The sequence below is a fragment of the Podarcis erhardii genome (assembly GCF_964252035.2).
Source record: "Podarcis erhardii genome assembly, chromosome: W".
NCBI classification, from domain to species: Eukaryota; Metazoa; Chordata; class Lepidosauria; order Squamata; family Lacertidae; genus Podarcis; species Podarcis erhardii.
In genome coordinates, this window is record NC_138506.1 from 9,353,944 (window position 1) to 9,373,089 (window position 19,146).

General features: G+C 45.0%; 1 pseudogene across 1 annotated transcript; it reads right to left on the bottom strand.

Annotated features, from left to right (window-relative positions):
- Nucleotides 1–5,869: 5,869 nt before the first annotated feature.
- Nucleotides 5,870–15,024, bottom strand: LOC309333243 (mediator of RNA polymerase II transcription subunit 22-like; annotated as a pseudogene). The gene is made up of 3 exons (XR_014161634.1): nt 14,563–15,024; nt 13,644–13,724; nt 5,870–6,088 (listed from the first exon to the last, which is right to left on the bottom strand). The product of XR_014161634.1 is annotated as a mediator of RNA polymerase II transcription subunit 22-like (transcript).
- Nucleotides 15,025–19,146: the final 4,122 nt, after the last annotated feature.

A 19,146-nucleotide genomic window follows, 5' to 3' on the forward strand; every position in this document is an offset into this window, starting at 1 on the left:
GTACGTCTGGAGTTTGCTACATGTACAATCAGGGTCTATTTGATTGGTCATGCAAGAAGCAAACAACAGTTAGCTTAAGTACTTGTGAAGCTGAACTGAATGCACTGTCTTATTCACTTAAGGATTGTGAATGGTTGTTACAATTGTGCAAAGACATGAAAATTCCTGTCAAATGTCCAATCCAGGTTTACCAGGACAACAAAGCATGTTTGGCTTTGCTGAATTCTGAAGGTTGTAAGCAAAGCACGAAGCACTTGCAATTGAAGTTGCAACATGCTAGGGAACGTATTCAGAAGGGACTTGTAACGGTGTCCTATATGCCAGGTAATGAAATTCCTGCTGATGTATTGTCCAAGATTGTATCAAGGGATCAACACTGTACCTATGTGCAGAAGTTGGGTTTGTACTGATATTGTACGAACACGCTGCCCAGTGATGTTCACAGAAAGGGGGAGGATGTTGGTTTCTGCTCTCTTCACTGTGCAGCGAAGTGCTTGTCACAAGACAGGTGTTTACATTCCACAGTCAGTGTACTGTTGGGCTTCCCACGGGAAAGGGAGACTGGATGTGACGTACACTGGTTTCCTGTTTTTCTCAGTTCTCTCCCTGCTTCAGAGGAGAGAGGATGCCTCTCTGCTCTCACAGAGGCAAGATGCTTGTTTGTAAGCTCTCAGCATTGAAGTGTAAATAAAGAAAAATAAAGTATGTGGCACGTACTGCTCATCATTCCACTGCGTAAAAGACTCTGCAAAAACAACACTAAGTACTATTAGGAGGCCCTTGTTCCCTTCACAGACCTACAATTCCCAGAGTGGCTTAACAATCAATCCCTCTTCACAGGGAACTCTGGGAATTAATTGTAACCCTGTAATCTCTGCACCATTCGAAAACTACAGCTCCCCTAATTATTTGGTGGAATCCATAACTGTTTAGCATGGCATCATAGTGCTTTAAATGTATTGTATGAATGTGGCCTAAAGCTGCCATCTTCATTTATTATTTATTTCATAAAATTTATACACCACTTGATTGTAAAAAAAAGCTTCAAAGCAGTTTAATCCCACTTAGCTAGGAACAAACCCCACTGAATTCAAGAGGACTTCTGAGTAGACATGGTTAGGATTGCAGTTTACACTGACTAGTGATTAGGGTACTCTGGGCAGTTCAAGATCCAATACCTGTTCCTGTTTGCAAGTCATTTAGGTGACAAGATCACAATGCTGATGAGGGGGCAGGAGAAAAGCTCACCTCCACATCTCTGTGGAGAAAGTCCTAGTTACATGGTGTGCTTGCCCTCCAAAATGGCCACATAGAATCATAGAGTTGGAAGAGACCACAAGGGCCATCGAGTCCAACCCCCTGCCAAGCAGGAAACACCATCAGAGCACTCCTGACATATGGTTGTCAAGCCTCTGCTTAAAGACCTCCAAAGAAGGAGACTCCACCACACTCCTTGGCAGCAAATTCCACTGTCGAACAGCTCTTACTGTCAGGAAGTTCTTCCTAATGTTTAGGTGGAATCTTTTTTCTTGTAGTTTGGAACCATTGCTCCGTGTCCGCTTCTCTGGAGCAGCAGAAAACAACCTTTCTCCCTCCTCTATGTGACATCCTTTTATATATTTGAACATGGCTATCATATCACCCCTTAACCTCCTCTTCTCCAGGCTAAACATGCCCAGCTCCCTTAGCCGTTCCTCATAAGGCATCGTTTCCAGGCCTTTGACCATTTTGGTTGCCCTCCTCTGGACACGTTCCAGTTTGTCAGTGTCCTTCTTGAACTGTGGTGCCCAGAACTGGACACAGTACTCCAGGTGAGGTCTGACCAGAGCAGAATACAGTGGCACTATTACTTCCCTTGATCTAGATGCTATACTCCTATTGATGCAGCCCAGAATTGCATTGGCTTTTTTAGCTGCCGTGTCACACTGTTGGCTCATGTCAAGTTTGTGGTCAACCAAGACTCCTAGATCCTTTTCACATGTACTGCTCTCAAGCCAGGTGTGACCCATCTTGTATTTGTGCCTCTCATTTTTTTTGCCCAAGTGCAATACTTTACATTTCTCCCTGTTAAAATTCATCTTGTTTGTTTTGGCCCAGTTCTCTAATCTGTCAAGGTCGTTTTGAAGTGTGATCCTGTCCTCTGGGGTGTTAGCCACCCCTCCCAGTTTGGTGTCATCTGCAAATTTGATCAGGATGCCCTTGAGTCCATCATCCAAGTCGTTGATAAAGATGTTGAATAAGACCGGGCCCAAGACAGAACCCTGTGGCACCCCACTAGTCACTCTTCTCCAGGATGAAGAGGAACCACTGATGAGCACCCTTTGGGTTCGGTCAGTCAGCCAGTTACAAATCCACTGAGTGGTAGCATAGTCAAGTCCGCATTTTACCAGCTTCTTTACAAGAATATCATGGGGCACCTTGTCAAATGCCTTGCTGAAATCAAGGTAGGCTACATCCACTGCGTTCCCTTCATCTACCAGGCTTGTAAGTCTGTCAAAAAATGAGATCAGGTTAGTCTGACATGACTTATTTTTCAGAAATCCATGCTGACTATTGGTGATCACAGTATTCCTTTCTAGGTGCTCACAGACTGTTTGCTTAATGATCTGCTCCAGAATCTTCCCTGGTATTGATGTCAGACTGACTGGGCGGTAATTATTTGAGTCCTCTCTTTTCCCCTTTTTGAAAATAGGGACAACATTTGCCCTCCTCCAGTCTGCCGGGACTCCGCCTGTTCTCCAGGAATTCTCAAAGATGACTGCCAGTGGTTCTGAGATCACATCTGCCAGTTCTTTTAATACTCTTGGATGCAGTTCATCTGGCCCTGGAGACTTGAATACATCTGAACTAGCCAAGTATTCTTGTACTATCTCCTTAGTTATTCTGGGCTGTGTTTCCTCTGCTGAATCATTTGCTCCAAATTCTTCAGGTCGGGCATTGTTTTCTTTATCAGAGAAGACTGAGGCAAAGAAGGCATTGAGGAGTTCAGCCCTTTCTGTGTCCCCTGTTTGCATTTCACCATCTTCTCCTCTGAGTGACCCCACTGTTTCTTTGTTCTTCCTTTTGCTACGAACATACCCATAAAAGCCTTTTTTGTTGCTTTTAACCTCTCTAGCAAGCCTGAGTTCATTCTGTGCTTTAGCTTTTCTGACTTTGTGTCTACACATGCTGGCTATTTGTTTGAATTCCTCTTTGGTGGTTTCCCCCCTTTTCCATTTTTTGTACACATCCTTTTTTAATCTTAACTCAGTTAAAAGTTCTTTAGATAGCCACCCTGGCTTCTTTAGGCACCTTCCATGTTTCCGTCTCATTGGTATTGCCTGAAGTTGTGTTTTTACTATCTCCCTCTTAACAAACTCCCAGCCGTCATGAACTCCCTTTCCTTTTAGTATTACTGTCCATGGGATCTCACCCAGCGCTTCCCTAAGTTTTATGAAGTCGGCTTTCTTAAAGTCAAGAAATTGAGTCCTAGTATGCTTGGCTGCTCCTTTCGGCTGTATAGTAAACTTCAGAAGAGCATGATCACTCGCGCCTAATGATCCTTCCACTTCTACCCCACTAACCAGGTCATCAACATTGGTTAGGACCAGATCTAAAATGGCTGTTCCTCTTGTTCCTTCTCCCACTTTCTGGACAATGAAGTTGTCTGCAAGGCCAGTGAGGAATCTGTTTGACCTTATGCTCTTGGCTGAGTTTGACATCCAACAAATATCCGGGTAATTGAAGTCCCCCATTACTACTATCTCCCTTCCTTTTGCATGCTTGGCCATCTGTTCCAGGAAGGCATCATCTATGTCCTCCGTTTGCCTTGGGGATCTATAGTAAACTCCCACAATGAGGTCCCTGTTATTCTTCTCTCCCTTAATTTTGACCCAAATGCTCTCACTTTGGCTTTGAGGTTCTAAATCTTGGATCTCTTCACAGGTATACACATCCCTGACATATAACGCCACTCCTCCTCCTTTCTTGTCTGGTCTGTTTCTCTGAAATAGATTGTATCCCTCCATTATTACATTCCAGTCATGGGACTTATCCCACCAGGTTTCTGTGATGCCTATTATGTCATATTTAGTTTGCTGTACCAAGAGCTCAAGCTCATCTTGTTTATTTCCCATGCTTTGCGATTAGTGTACAGACATTGAAGTCCATTAATCATTCCCCCGTGTCTCTTATTTAAGGATTTTTTCCTCCCACCACTAGGTCTGCATGCTGTTTGCTCCATTTGGTCTATGACATTTGGATGATCATCTTCATCAATTGATAGACTCCTACCTTCAGGAGCACTGTCTCCCTCCCCCACATTAGTCAGTTTAAAGCCCTCCTGATGAGGTTTCTGAGATTTTTGGCAAAAACATTCCTCCCAACCGTTGTGAGGTGCAGCCCATCACTTGCCAGAAGTCCATCTTCAAGAAACTGCAGTCCGTGATCTAAGAATCCAAACCGTTCCTGTTTACACCATTTGCGAAGCCAGCTGTTCACTTCCACTATTTTTCCCTCTCTCCCTGGGCCACGTCGTTCAACTGGGAGGACAGATGAGATGACAATTTGTGCATTTAATTGCTTCAATTTCCTGCCCAGAGCCTCATAGTCTCTTTTGATCTTCTGGAGGCTATTGCTTGCAGTGTCATTGGTTCCCACATGAACCAAGAGGAAGGGGTATTTGTCAGTGGGTTTTATGATTCCTTGCAGTCGTTCAGTTACATCTTGGATCTTAGCCCCGGGGAGACAGCACACTTCCCGAGACATCTTGTTAGGCCCACAGATCACTGCTTCTGTTCCCCTCAGTAGGGAATCCCCTATCACCACTACACGCCTCCTCTTAGGTTTGGTTGGGGTTCTTCCGTGGTCTGTCCGTTCCAAGGCCGCCTGCACATTCCCTGAGGACTGACTTTGCTGCTCGTCTTCATATACCTGATCGACTGTAATGAGGGAGAGATCCTCAAATGGAGTCTGCTCTTCGTCTTCCATGCTAGGGGAGAGGACCTCAAAGCGATTGTGTATTTCTAAACAATCAGAGCGAACCCTGGGTTTCCTACTTCTTTGAGTCACGTTTCTCCATGGCTCCTGTGTTGGTGAACTAGCCTCCTTCTCAGGGGAGTCCCCTGTCTCCTCCTTGGTGGAGACGGCGTGCTCTGTTGCTTCCAAGAAGAGCTCCAGCTCTCTAATTCTTTGGAGCGTAGCCACACGTTCCTCCAGTTGCTGGACTTTGTCTTTTAAGAGGGCAATCAACATGCAATTGCTGCAGGTAAAGCTGCCTGCAACCTTTGGCAAGATGGCAAACATTGTGCAGGAACCGCAGGCGACTGCAGCTGTTCCCTCACTCTCCATCTTGAGAACGTGTCGTTGGGGGTGGCTACAGCGGTCCTCCATCATAAGAAACGTGAAGACAGGACAAATAACTCCCCCCCCAAAAAAAACCTAGGTCTCCCCCAACAAACGTTTGAGACTAGCTCCCCTAAATCTAAAGATGGATGAAACTGCGTGTGCCGCTAGGCGCGCGCCGCTGCCCTGCAAGCTCTGATAAGCTCCTCCCACAGCTAATCACCTGCCTCAACAGAAACCCTGCCCCCTCTGACCTTTGCACAGGGAGAGCAGCTAATCAGCCACAAGAAACACACACAGGAGAAAACCCTTTTTGCTCCTTCTTCAGCTGCTGCCCTGCAAGCTCTGATAAGCTCCTCCCACAGCTAATCACGTCAAACATGAAGTACTCAGTAAAACGGCTTTGGGGCCCAGATTCTTTGGGTGCTGGGAATTTAGGGATGCTTTTTAAAACAAGGACAGTTGTTATTTTCACACACACCCCGCCCCCACCCCATGTCAGAAGCAGGCAATTGTTGTGGTTACTATAGGGCAACTGTCCATGGCTTCACTTGTACCTGGAAGAGTAATATTCTTCCTCCAGCTCATAGAGGTTTATCGAGATCTCATCACGCAGGGTAATAAGCTTCTTGTCTCATTCCTCCTGAAGGCTGCGCAACTGCTGGTTCCGCTGGTTGATGGCTTTGTTGATGGAAGGGAAGTCACTGAGGATCAGGAACTGTTTCAGGTCAGAGACAAGCTTCATAAGAGACTCACCAGCCCGAACCTAGCTGAGACATCCATATTCAAATTATTTATTGTATACTATTTATACACCACTAGATCATAAAAAGAAAAAGTGTCAAAGCGGTTTACAAAAAGAATAAAACAATGAAATCATAAGTAAAAAGAAAAAAGAAAAATACTACACTACTATTTAAAACAGGGGTAGACAACCTAAGGCCTGTGGGCTGGATGCGGCCCAATCGCCTTTTAAATCCAGTCCGCGGACGGTCCGGGAATCAGCATGTTTTTACATGAGTAGAATGTGTGCTTTTATTTAAAATGTATCTCTGGGTTATTTGCGGGGCATAGGAATTTGTTCATCCCCCCCCCCCCCAAAAAAAAATAGTCCGGCCCACCACATGGCCTGAGGGACGGTGGACCAGTTCATGGCTGAAAAAGGTTGCTGACCCCTGATTTAAAACATTCAATGAATAATTAAAGTCAATGACAAGCTGAAAACCAAATTAAGATGTGTCTGCCTTCTACATGTCTGGACAGGCTTACCTAAACAAAAATGTTTTTGGCAGTTACCTTGGAGTACAGTGAGGGCACCTGCCTGATGTCAATGGACAGGGAGTTCCAAAGCATCAGTGCTGCCACCCTAAAATATTAACTTCTTACAAGTGCAGAACAAGTATTACAGGGTATTTGTAACAGTGCCTGTTCGACAGATCAGAACAGTCCACTGGGCATATATTTGGTAAGACTATCTTGCAGGTAAACTGGTCCCAAGCTGTTAAAGGCTATATATACTAACACCACGAACATGGCCCAGTAGCAAATGAGCAACCCTTGCAGGTTTCTTAGCTTGGGTGTTATATGCTGACAAGGTCTTGCTCCTGTCAGCAATCATGCTGCAGCATTGTGCACTAACTGCAGCTTCTGGAATGAGCACAAGGGAAGCCCATATACAGCACATTTCAGTAATCCAATCTTGACATACAGCCCCAAATTACCCTAAATGTATAACAACAACAACAATTTATTGCCCACCCTTCACCAGCAGGTCCCGGGGCATATTAAAACATTCAGTTGTGTGGTTTTTGTTAAGTTTTTATTAGTTTTATCAGTTTTTATTCAGCTTTTATCAGCCTCAGTATTTTATCTACAACATTTGGCAGCTTTTCCTTAACTAATATATTCACAAAGCTTGAGTTAAAAGCTCAAGTTAAAAGTCTTAGAGAAAGTCTTGGAAAGTCTCGGAGAAAGCCTTAATTAGCTACAGCTCGACTCAGTCTACCAACTACTTATCAGCAGAAGTGGAGATTAATTGCTCTATTTTGGGAGGACGCCAAGCTTTTTGATTTACAGCAGAAATTACCGCATTTTTTGCTCTATAAGACTCACTTTTCCCCTCCTAAAAAGTAGGGGGAAATGTGTGTGCGTCTCACTGTGCAGCGATCCCTCTTGCTGTTCTGGCTTCTGAGATTCAGATTTTTTTTTTCTTGTTTTCCTCCTCCAAAAACTAGGTGCGTCTTATGGTCTGGTGCCTCTTATAGAGCAAAAAATGTAGTAGCGGCTGCATCTCCAGGAAAATGACTAGGTAGGAAAAAGAAGTGACCGGTCTCATCTCCACAAGTGAGCCCACAGCAGAAGTGCAAGCAGAGTAAACTGGATGATTTCATAAGAGCACAGAATTCAGAACCTACCACATCCAACAGAGCACATTCCCAGGTAGATGGGGACATTTTAATGGGTGGAGATCACCTAGGGGAGAATGCTGAGACGAGCGCCCATGAACTTGTTAGGATATTTCCGTTCCACCTTAAGAAGGGAGCAGGTTGTTGTGTCACAGCCTGCATATTTCCTGTTCACAGGAAGTTTCTGTTTTGTCTATAGCTGTTTTTTTTTTCTCTCTCCGCGCCTGGACATTGAAGCAGGCAGTCATGTTTTCTTTGTTCTGACCAACGCTGAATAAAGTTGCAAATAATGCTCTCCTGAGTGCATCTTTCGTTGTGCGAACTCTGCTGAAAGAGCGTTCACAAGCCCTGGAATGTGGCAAGTTATTTCTGAGGCTCGTGTCGCTAATTGACTGATACTGTATCTACGGGAGATCGATGGATCGTCTGGAGGCGACATGGAGTCATGATGGCCTTAGTCTCCCTGGCAGTATCCCAACAGAACTATCCCATGAACTACCATCTGAGGGGGCACCGCTCTATGCAGAAATACTCACGGACCACTGTCTGCTGACTGCAAGAACAGTGGAGGAAAATAACAGCAAATTAGAAAAGGTAACGTCTCTTTTGACTAAGTTGGTGCTTCTGGCGACCAGAAATAGCTCCCTCAATTCTAAAGAGGCTGGCCACAGCGTTGCCCTCCCCCATGACCATCGTGTACAGGGGTGTAACTGGTCTGGACTTGATAACTGAGTGACTACAAATAGTAAAAATAACAATAGTGAAAGTAGGGACCTAATCCTACAATGCACTGAAGTAGCTCTCGATATATATCCTTTCAACGGTAAGCTGCCTTACTGGAAATCAATTGACAGCGTGAAGAGAAACTTTAAGCTTTTACTAAACATCCAGTGCGACAATTTGATCATGATAAACTTGCTTTGCACGGACCCCCAGCACACTAGACTCATGCTGACATTTTCCGACTCGGCTACTCCTAAAAAGCTCCTGAAATATAGGGCCCTCTTACAGGACTATAATATTGATTTGAGGCACATTTTTAAAGACACAGAACGAAAACAACTACTGCCAAATTTGCCGTATAGCCGGACCAACCCCAAGAAACCAACACTCTCTCTGCCAAAGGGCTTTTGTCATAGGTCTGCGATTCATTCGGAAGGGCCGTCAAAGATGGATACATGCGGTGAACCCAACCGTAATACTCCCTTGGAGAGGAAAACCTCAGAGCAAATAGGCCAAACACATAAAGAACGCCAGCCCAATCTAGAGAAGTCAAAGATAGAACAATCCATCAGACCTCTGGCAGATCCTGAATTTCACCATTCTTTACCCCGGCTGGAATCTATTCAGCCAACGACAAATGACGCTCCTCCCAAGGGTAACGTGACAAAGTCAGAGATAGATCTAATTGTCTTCGACGAAGGCCCGCCCCCCCCATGATCTCAGCAAATCAGATAACACTGTCTCCAGGAAAAACTACAGGGGAGTAGAATTCTAACATTGCTCCAAGTTCTAGTGAACTCACCCTTCAAATCGCCAACTCGAGTATGATCAAGGAGATGACAGTTGCAAGTTCAAGAAGTAATGACACCAGGGTCAACAGACTAACAACTGACGCCCCAGAGGTAGTGAAGGAAGAACATCAGGAACAGTCTGGGGCTCCAAGTGATAGCCAACCTTCCGACATGCACCTAGATTGACTTTATGCCATGGCTGGGAACCTGGTGCAACATTCCTCTTTGAAGCTGTTATCGTGGAATGTGGCAGGGTGGTTTTCTAAGCTGTGTCTCCTTGACTTTGCAAAGTTAATAAGGGCACATGATATAGTTTGTTTACAAGAAACCAGGTCATTACATCACATTGAACTTGCAGGTTTTAATGCCTTTTCAATTCCGGCAACCAAAAGCCACAAGAAAGGTAGGCCTTCGGGTGGATTGTTAACCCTGGTGGCTCCCCATATAAAAAGTAAACACATCCTGTCGGCAAATGCTAGCTGTAAATTACTAGTAACAAAGATAGAGCTAGTGTGACAGGAAATGTTATTGATCAATGTGTATATCCCTCCCACTCCTACTGTCACAGCCAAGAACCTACAATGGAAATTTATTGCACATGTGCTCGAGAATCTGGACTTCATTTGCCCTGACCTACATATTATCTTGACTGGAGACTTTAATGCCTGCCTAGGCCAAGGGTGGGAAGTGTATACAAAAGCATGGGAGATCTTGGATACCACTGTTCTTCCAGACTTCTTTTTCTGGGAATGTAGATCCTGGGATCCAGTAATTAATCTGGCTAGTCTGCGACTCACCAAGCTGACCACCACCAGGACCCTGATGTGGCTCATGGGCTAACTGATTGGGAAGGCTCTGGGAATTTTACCTATATCTCCCCACAGAAAATAGTGTGGTGGACTATATTCTGATACCCACTAATTTGATGCCCTACGTGGCTGAGTTCTACATAGGTGATCCTATGCTCAGTGACCATCTCCCTCTACATTGCAAACTTGTCTTTCCATCGAGGAAGTCAGAACAGTTAATTAATCCATCCCCCCAGGAACCGAGTCTCCAGCACGTAAGGATACGAGTTAACGAGCATACACTATCTCTTTTCCAAAGCTTCGTGAATTCTGACTGTGTGATTCATTTGTTTTCGGTAGAGAAAGGTGAACTTTCCCCTGTTGTTGGAATCTCTCGGTTTGAGGAATATATTGACACTTTTAACAATTGAACTGTCCCATTTACACTCGCACAGGTCACCTAAGAAGAGGGGGATTGGCGATTGGACTGACAAAGAAACCATAGCAATTAAAACTGAGGTTAGGAGACTCTATAGAGAGTTCAGAGAGATGGGCAGCTCTCAGTTGCCTGACATTTACTTCTCCAGATCTCAACAACTTAAGGAAACTATCCAGCTCAGCCGGATAAGATATAATCAGGCATGTTGGGATACGCTACTCTCAGCCATCCTAACGAAAGATCATAAGAAATTTTGGAAGGCTGTAGCAGACTCCCCACAGACACAGGATGATTCACTGACATTGATTCCATCTTTGTAATGGGTAGAGCATTTTAAGGCGGTTTTCTTCAATGACTATATTCCACCTGATAGTCAAGACCATACCACTTTTACTTTCGCAGATGAGTGGCCCCCTGTCTCCATCACCGAAGTTATAACTTTAATTGACCAGATGAAAGCAGGAAAGGCTGCCGGCCCTGATGCTGTTCCATCTGAAATGTTCAAAGCCAAGCCAGAGTGGTGGGCTCCGATACTAGAGGAACTATTCACTATGATAGATAGATCTGGTATCATACCTAACTCATGGCAGCTATCTATAATTATCCCAATCTTTAAAAAGGGTGACAAAAAGCTGCCATCCAATTATCGGCCAATAAGTCTACTGTCAAACATCGGGAAATTGTATGCTAAACATCTGTTAAATAAACTAACTACTTGACTTGATGAGAATAACATCATAGGTCCAGAGCAGGCAGGGTTCAGGCCAGGGAAATCTACTTTACGCAACTGTTTGGTGTTATCTCATTTAGCCACTAAGTACACACGGCTTCATAAAGAATGTCTTTATGTGGCTTTCCTTGATATCAAGGCTGCTTTTGACACTTTCGACAGGGGGCTGTTTATGGTCCAAATTGAAGACAATGGGCCTAGAACCTAGATTACTTTACTTGATCAAAAAGCTTTACAGAAAGAACACCTATCGCATAAGAACAACACCAGGGAATGTAATGACAGATACTGTCATTATAAACAGAGGAGTAAAGCAGGGCTGTGTACTCGCTCCCTCTCTTTTTAATCTTTTTCTTAATGACCTTGTTTCTTTACTAAAACAGGTGGATGTCCACAGCCCAAAACTCAACACATCAAGCATTCCCATCCTTCTATACACAGATTATATGATTTTGCTTTCATGGACAAGAATTGGCGTAAAACGTTTGTTAAATTCCTGTACAGTGGTGCCCCGCAAGACGAATGCCTCGCAAGACGAAAAACCCGCTAGACGAAAGGGTTTTCCGTTTTTCGAGGCGCTTCGCAAGACGAATTTCCCTATGGGCTTGCTTCGCAAGACGTTTTCGTCTTGCGAGTTCTTGCAAGTTTTTTCCCTCCCCCCCTTTTTCTAAGCCGCTAATAGCCGCTTAGCAGCTAAGCCGCTAATAGCCGCTAAGCCACTAATAGCGCTAAGCCGCTAATAGCCGCTAAGCCGCTAATAGCGCTAATCCGCTAAGCCATCAATGGGCTTGCTTCGCAAGACGAAAAAACCGCTAGACGAAGAGACTCGCGGAACGGATTATTTTCGTCTTGCGAGGCACCACTGTATTGACTATCTGTCCAGAATGAAATTGTGCATGAACTTTAAAAAAAGCAAAATAATGGTTTTTGGGAATTCACGCAAAAGCTATAGCTGGGTATTTGGTGGAAAACCCATCCAGCAGGTATTCAAATTCAACTATCTGGGAATCACATTCCATCATAGGCTTCTACGGTCCTCGCACCGTGCAACAGTGGTGAATGCCAGTAAGATGTCTATGCAGGCCATAATGTGTTTCTTTATAACAAGAGGTAATTTGCATATCCCCTTTGCCCTCAAGGTCTTCAAAGCCAAAGTTATAGTTCAATTGCTCTACGGAATTCCAGTCTGGCTGCCAGGGTTTACCCAGCTGGTAGAACGAGTGCAGGCAGCTTTTCTCTTCAAGATTTTTGCTGTCCCACGTTGTGTACCCTATGCAGCCTTGTGTCTAGAGGGAGGTCAACACAAGGTAGAGACCATAGCCTGGGTGAGATTTCTTACATGCTGGTTGAACATCTGCCTCACAACAGATAAAGATCCTCTCCTTAGTGAAGTTTTGCTAGATCCCTTTCTTTCCTCAGGGCTACAACGGTTTAACATAAAGGTACAGCAACTTGGGCTGTCAGTGGAATTTTTGCGATTGATGTCCCCACCATCTGCCAAGGCTATAATAAAAAACTAGACTGCAGGACATTGAACGCCAGGAGCTAACAGCAGCAGCAGAGAAAACATGTTCCCCTCTTAACTTTCAACTTTCTTGGGCATATGAAATTAACCACAATTATCTTGAATTTTTGCTTAATCCTCAAGAAAGAAGGGCATTTTCGCTGGCCAGGTTTAATTCAAATCCTTCAAACCTCCTATGGGGAAGGTTCTCGGGAATGGTGGAAGGAGAAAGAATTTGCCCATGTGAAGACCATCAGGTGGAAACTCTTACACATATGATTCTTAAATGTAAACTATCTGTTGATCTCCGCCAGCAGTTCCTAGATCAACTCTGTATCCCCAAATGGAAACCAGAGTTAGAGGTCATACATTTTCTATTATTTGGGAATAATCAGGAGCTCACCAAGTTAGTGGCTAAATATCTTTATCTGTTTTTTTTTGTTGTCTAAACACAGTGCAGATGTCTGATCTCCCTGGAGACCTAGAGATGTAATGTTAGACTGCTTTGCCTCTTTCATTTGACAAATGTTTTGTGTCACTGGGAAGGCAGGAATTCTGTATTGATTTGCTATGGATGTTTGTATGTGATGCCAATAAAAGGTTTGATGATGATGATATTAAAACATTTTTTATATACTGAACAGTTAAAACAAATCACATTCAAAGGAATTGGGTGGATCCTAAAACACACAAATCTCAACAAAAACGAGAAGACACTCTTCTGTGAGGGGGAATTCCATAATCGAAGAGCTGCCCCAGGGAATGAGCTGTCCTAAGCTATCAGCACCCAGAACTTCTGAGGGTGGCAGATCAACCAAAAAAGCCCCTCTGCTCTTCTCAACACCTGAGAGGGTCTGTAGGGAAGAAGGCAGCCTCTCAGGTATCTGAACATACCCTAGAACCCACCCAACATATGCTCCAATTGGATGGTTTTTACTCACAATATTTGCAGCTCTGACTTGCATCTCGTAGTTGTCCTGCTTGCCTTGGGTTGCCCAAGAAACTTGGGTTTCTTCCTCAATCTACAGCAAATGTTAGAAACAAAGATTTTACACTGGGTTCAACATTTTTCTTCCACTGTTCTGCAGAGAAGAACAGCCCTCTCACTATCATCCATGAGATTTTATTGCATTCCCTCTGCCAGAGGTTCCAAACACTTCAGGCAAAAGCAGGCATGGGGAACATGTGACCCTTTAGATGCTGCTGGACTACAACTCCCATCATCCCTGACTGCTGACCATGCTGGCTGGGGCTGATGGGAGATGGAGTCCAAAATCATCAGGAGCCGCCACTGGTTCCCCAACTCCGCCAAAGAAGAAGCAATAGAACACCCCCAACTAGTAAAATGGAGGTTTCTCATTCAATCCCTGTTATAGGAACATTTATTCATTTAGGCCTCCCTTCTATTCTATAAATTTGAAGCAGTATTATACCACTTTACACAGTCATGGCTTCCCCCAAAGGATTTTGGGAACTGTAGTTTCTTAAGGGCACTGACAGCTTTTAGGAGACCCCCTATTCACCTCACTGAGCAACAATTCTCAGAGTGGTTCATCAATCAACCCCTCTTTACAGGGAGCTCTGGGAGGGGACTAAATATCTCCTAACAACTTTTGACACCCTTAACAAACTAAAGCTCCCAGAATTCTTTGGGGGAAGCTATGACTGTTTAAAGTCATATCATAGTGCTTTAAATTGAATGTGAGAATGTGGCTGCAGATTCCCCCCAGCTTTGACTTAAAGCAACAATGAGGTAATATTTTTATGTTCCAATTAGGTGAGCAAAAACTTGGAGTTTGGATGGAAGAAAGAATACCCATGACATGAGGTCACACCACCCACCCACAAATAATCTCATACCTTTGCAGTTTTGACTATTTCTGTGAAGTTATCCATGATAGACTTGATGTCATCTTTCAGCCTCTTGTTGTAAGACTGAAGGAGGGTTTCCTTGCTCTGGGGGAGCACGCGCTGCTGCGGCATTGTGGTGGCAAGAAGAGAATCTTAGCTGCTCACCAAGAAAGCTCAGAAAGAGTTACAACTAAACAGCAATTGAGAGTCAAAGCTTTTTTACATATATTTCAAGACAACAGTCTTGAATGAATAAGCCATTCATTACAAGCAATGAGCTGCAACATAACCAGACACTGGAAAGAGCTTTCTAGCATAGTAGACAATTGGTACAAAACAGTTTGGGAATCAGCCCTCCTTGACAGAGTAATAAATAAACTACGGTTGACATAATAATAATCTATTTTTTATTTGGATGCCGCTCGTCTGACTGGGTTGCCCCAGCCACTCTAGGAGCCTCCCAACAGAATAGTAAAAACTTCCCTAAGCAGGACTGCCTTTAGATGTCTTCTAAAAGTCTGATAGTTGTTTATTTCCTCGACATCTGACAGGAGGGCATTCCACAAGGTGGGCACCACTGTTGAGAAGGCTCTCTGCCTGGTTCCCTGTAACTTCACTTCTCACAGTGAGGGAAACACCAAAAGGCCCTCAGTGCTTGATCTCAGTGTCTGGACTGAAAGATGGTAGTGCAGACACTCCTTCAGGTATACAGGGCCAAAGCTGTTTAGGGCTTTAAAGGTCAGCATCAACAATTTAAATTGTGCTTTGAAATGTACTGGGAGCCAATGTAGATTCTTTAAGACTGGTGTTATATGGTCCCGATGGCTGCTCCCAGTCACCTGTCTAGCAGCCACATTCTGGATTAGTTATAGTTTCAGAGTCATCGTCAAAGGTAGTCCCACGTAGAGAGCATTGCAGTAGTCCATGTGGGAGATAACCAGGGCATACACCACTCTAGTGCATAGCTGTCAACATTTTCCTTTTTTTAAGGGAAATTCCCTTATTCCGAATAGGATTCCTCGCAAGCAAAGGGAAAAGTTGACAGCTATGCTCTAGTGAAACAATCTGCAAACAGGTAGGCTCTCAGCCGGCATACCAGATGGCAGTAGAAAAAAGACAGTCACAGAACTGAGAACTTACACAAAACAAATGAAATACCGTGAAAATCCCTGAAACGAGAAGTAATCGACTAGAAATATTATCTTATAGAATTTAACTACATAACAAAAATCAAAAAGTTTAAGGAAAAAATTAGAAAAACCTAGAAGTGAACAAAGCCTCAATGGGATGCCAGCTACAAACCTCGTTTCACTGAACTATTCAGTTTCCTCAGAAGGAAATAGAGAAATCATAAACCTTAAATGATTTTAAACAAACTCAAGAACAGGGCTGAAATGCTCCCCTGAGTTTACAAAAAAGGTTTGAAAACCTATACGGCAAGTTTTAGACACCGCCCTATTTAAAGAAAGCCAAGCAGTAGTAATAAGGAGTTGAGGACTCGGCTGTGAAAACTCTAATATTGCCTTTACAAAAAGGTTTAAAAAACCTACATAGCACAAATTCAAAGAAAGGAATACAAGATAAGCTGTTTTAGATTTTAAACAAACTCAAGAATAGGGCTGAAACACTCCCATGGTCTAGATGTTACTGCTGATGTTAAAGACTGATACAGGGTGTTTCCAGTTACAGATATTAGCATCAGATGTCTTTAGTTTTGTTGCAAGGTGCTGATTAATTGAGCCACTAACCTGTTTAAAGATTTATATATATGATGTATCACCCTGAATGAGCAAGTGAATGCAAGGATTGCAATCATTTATTATATTTATTTGATCTGATGAATTTGTGATATTGCTGTATTGATGATAGGCTGTAACTAATTAGATAATTGTTCATAATCACTTTTTAATATATTTAGTGAAACTGCCCAGGAAGACTCCCCTGAGTGAGTGCTTGAGGGCCCTGCTCTTGCCACTTGCCATCTGGCCTGGGGCGGGGCCTGAAGCCTCACAAGGACTGCTTGCTGCTTGCTGCCTGCTGCCCAGGAAGACTCTCCTGAGTGAGTGCCTGAGGGTCCTGCTCCTTCCTGCCACTTACCATCTGGCCCGGGGTGGGGCCTGACAGGCCTCACTAGGACAGTTGTTGTTACTGCCGGGGGGGCACAGAGTGTTTTTAAAATGTTTTTTTAAAAATTTCTTTTGGATTTTTTGTGTGGGGGGGTGGGGGTGGGATGGATGTTTGGTTGGGCTTGGGGAATTTTTTATTTTATTTTGATGTTTTTGTAATTTTTACATTTTTTTGTTTGTATTGTTTTATTGGTTTTGTTTGTTTGTTTAAGGTGTTATTTTGTTCTTAGGGGGAGGGGTCAGGGCTGCCAGGGAGTGGGCCCCAGCCCACCAAATGGCTGGGGCATGTTCCACAGGGGGGGATGCACTGGGACAACCGATCTCAGTGATCACGGGTAGGAGGAGGAGTTACGCTAAGACCAGACCATGTCATTACAGAGGGGGCAGGTTTAGTCGTTGTCTGAGGACTATTCCTGCCTCCGGGTCTGGTCCTGACCAGATGGATACTAGAATCAGCAAGGGATACCCACATGAACTGAAGGTGCTGCTGTGCAATGCCAGGTCAATGATTCATAAGACCACTGCCATCCATGACTTGATCATGGATGGAGGACTTGACCTGGCATGTGTAACAGAGACTTGGTTGGATGAAGCAGATGGGCCTGTCCTTGCCGCTGCTTGTCCACCAGGTTTCTCTTACGCACAGCAACCCAGGTCATGTGGGCGGGGAGGGGGGGTTGCAGTGATTTTTAGGAAGTCATTAGTTTGCACCAGGCGTCCTATTGGGAAGACCCAGTTTTCCGAGTGCATGTTCTGGAAGTTGGGCAATAGGGGCAGTACAGGATTCCTTTTGGTGTACCGACCTCCCCGCTGCACCAAGGATTCCCTGCCCGAGCTGCTTCAGGTCATGGCGGATGTTCTCCTGGAGACACCTAGCTTGGTCGTCCTAGGGGATTTTAACACCCATGCCGACACGACCTTACAAGGGGCTGCTCGGGACTTCGTGGAAAGCATGGCCTCCATGGGGCTGTCCCTGAATAAGTCTGGCCCAACCCATAGCCGCAGACATGCCTTGGACCTGGTGTTTACCTCTATGAATGTTGGTGATCTGACACTAAGTAAAAGCGAAACGAAAGAATTGCCATGGTCAGATCACTTCCTGGTACAACTGGACTTCTCTGCGACCCATCCCCTCTGCAGGGAGGTGGGACCAATTCGGATGGTCCGCCCCCGCCACTTAATGGATCCAAATGGTTTCCAGAGAGTGGTAGGGGATGCTTTATCCCATGTTGATGGCCTTTCAGCTGATTCCCTGGTGGCCCGCTGGAATGTGGAGTTAACCAGGGCTATTGACTGTTTGGCTCTGAAGCACCCTCTCCGATTGCATGGAGCCCAGACAGCCCTGTGGTTTTCCACGAATCTGAGGGCAATGAAACAATCGTTGAGACGGCTAGAGCGCCGGTGGCGGATAACTCATTCCGAATTTGACCGGACACAGGTTAGAGCTCAACGTCGAGCCTACCAAGTGGCGATAGCGACGGCGAAGAAGAATTTCTTCACCGCCTCTATTGCATCTGCAGAAAACAGCAGCAGGAGACTTTTTCAGGTGGTTTACAATTTAGCGGAACCACCTGCAACATTGGGGCCCAGTACGGGCCACATGTTCTCCTGCAATGATTTTTTGCAGATAAAATCGCTCAGATTCAGGAAGAAGTAGACTCCACCGTGGGAGCAGTGCCGGGGCGGGAGAGTGCTAGAGTTCTGTCTAGTCAAGTTGAGTGGGATCAATTCCAATCTGTTACCTCCGAGGATGTGGACAGGCTGCTTGGACGAGTGAAACCAATCATCTGTCTCCTGGATCCTTGCCCATCCTGGCTTATAAAAGCTAGCCGGGAAGGACTGGGCGATGGGCTTCGTGGGGTGGTGAATGCTTCCTTCCGTGAGGGAGCCTTCCCAGACCCGCTGAAAGAGGCAGTTATTAAACCGCTTCTTAAAAAACCATGTTTAGATGCGGCCACGATGGCCAACTATTGCCCAGTCGCAAATCTTCCATTCTTGGGCAAGGTGATTGAGCGAGCGGTTGCCGAACAACTCCAGGCACGCCTGGAAGAAGCGGACCATTTGGATCCCTTCCAGTCGGGATTCAGGCCTCACCACGGGACTGAAACTGCCTTGGTCGCACTGGCTGATGATCTCTGGCGGGCTAGGGACAAAGGTGAGAGCTGTTTCCTAGTTCTGCTGGATCTCTCAGCGGCGTTTGATACCATCGACGATGACATCCTTCTGGACCGTCTTGAGGGGCTGGGAGCTGGGGGCACTGTCATACAGTGGTTCCACTCCTTCCTCCTGGGCCGTGTTCAGAAAATGGTGGTGGGGGATGAGTGTTCAGACCCCTGGACTCTCACTTGTGGGGTGCCTCAGGGTTCTGTCCTCTCCCCCATGCTTTTCAGCATTTACATGCAGCCGCTGGGAGAGATCATCAGGAGGTTTGGGCTGGTTGTTCATCAGTATGCAGATGATACCCAGC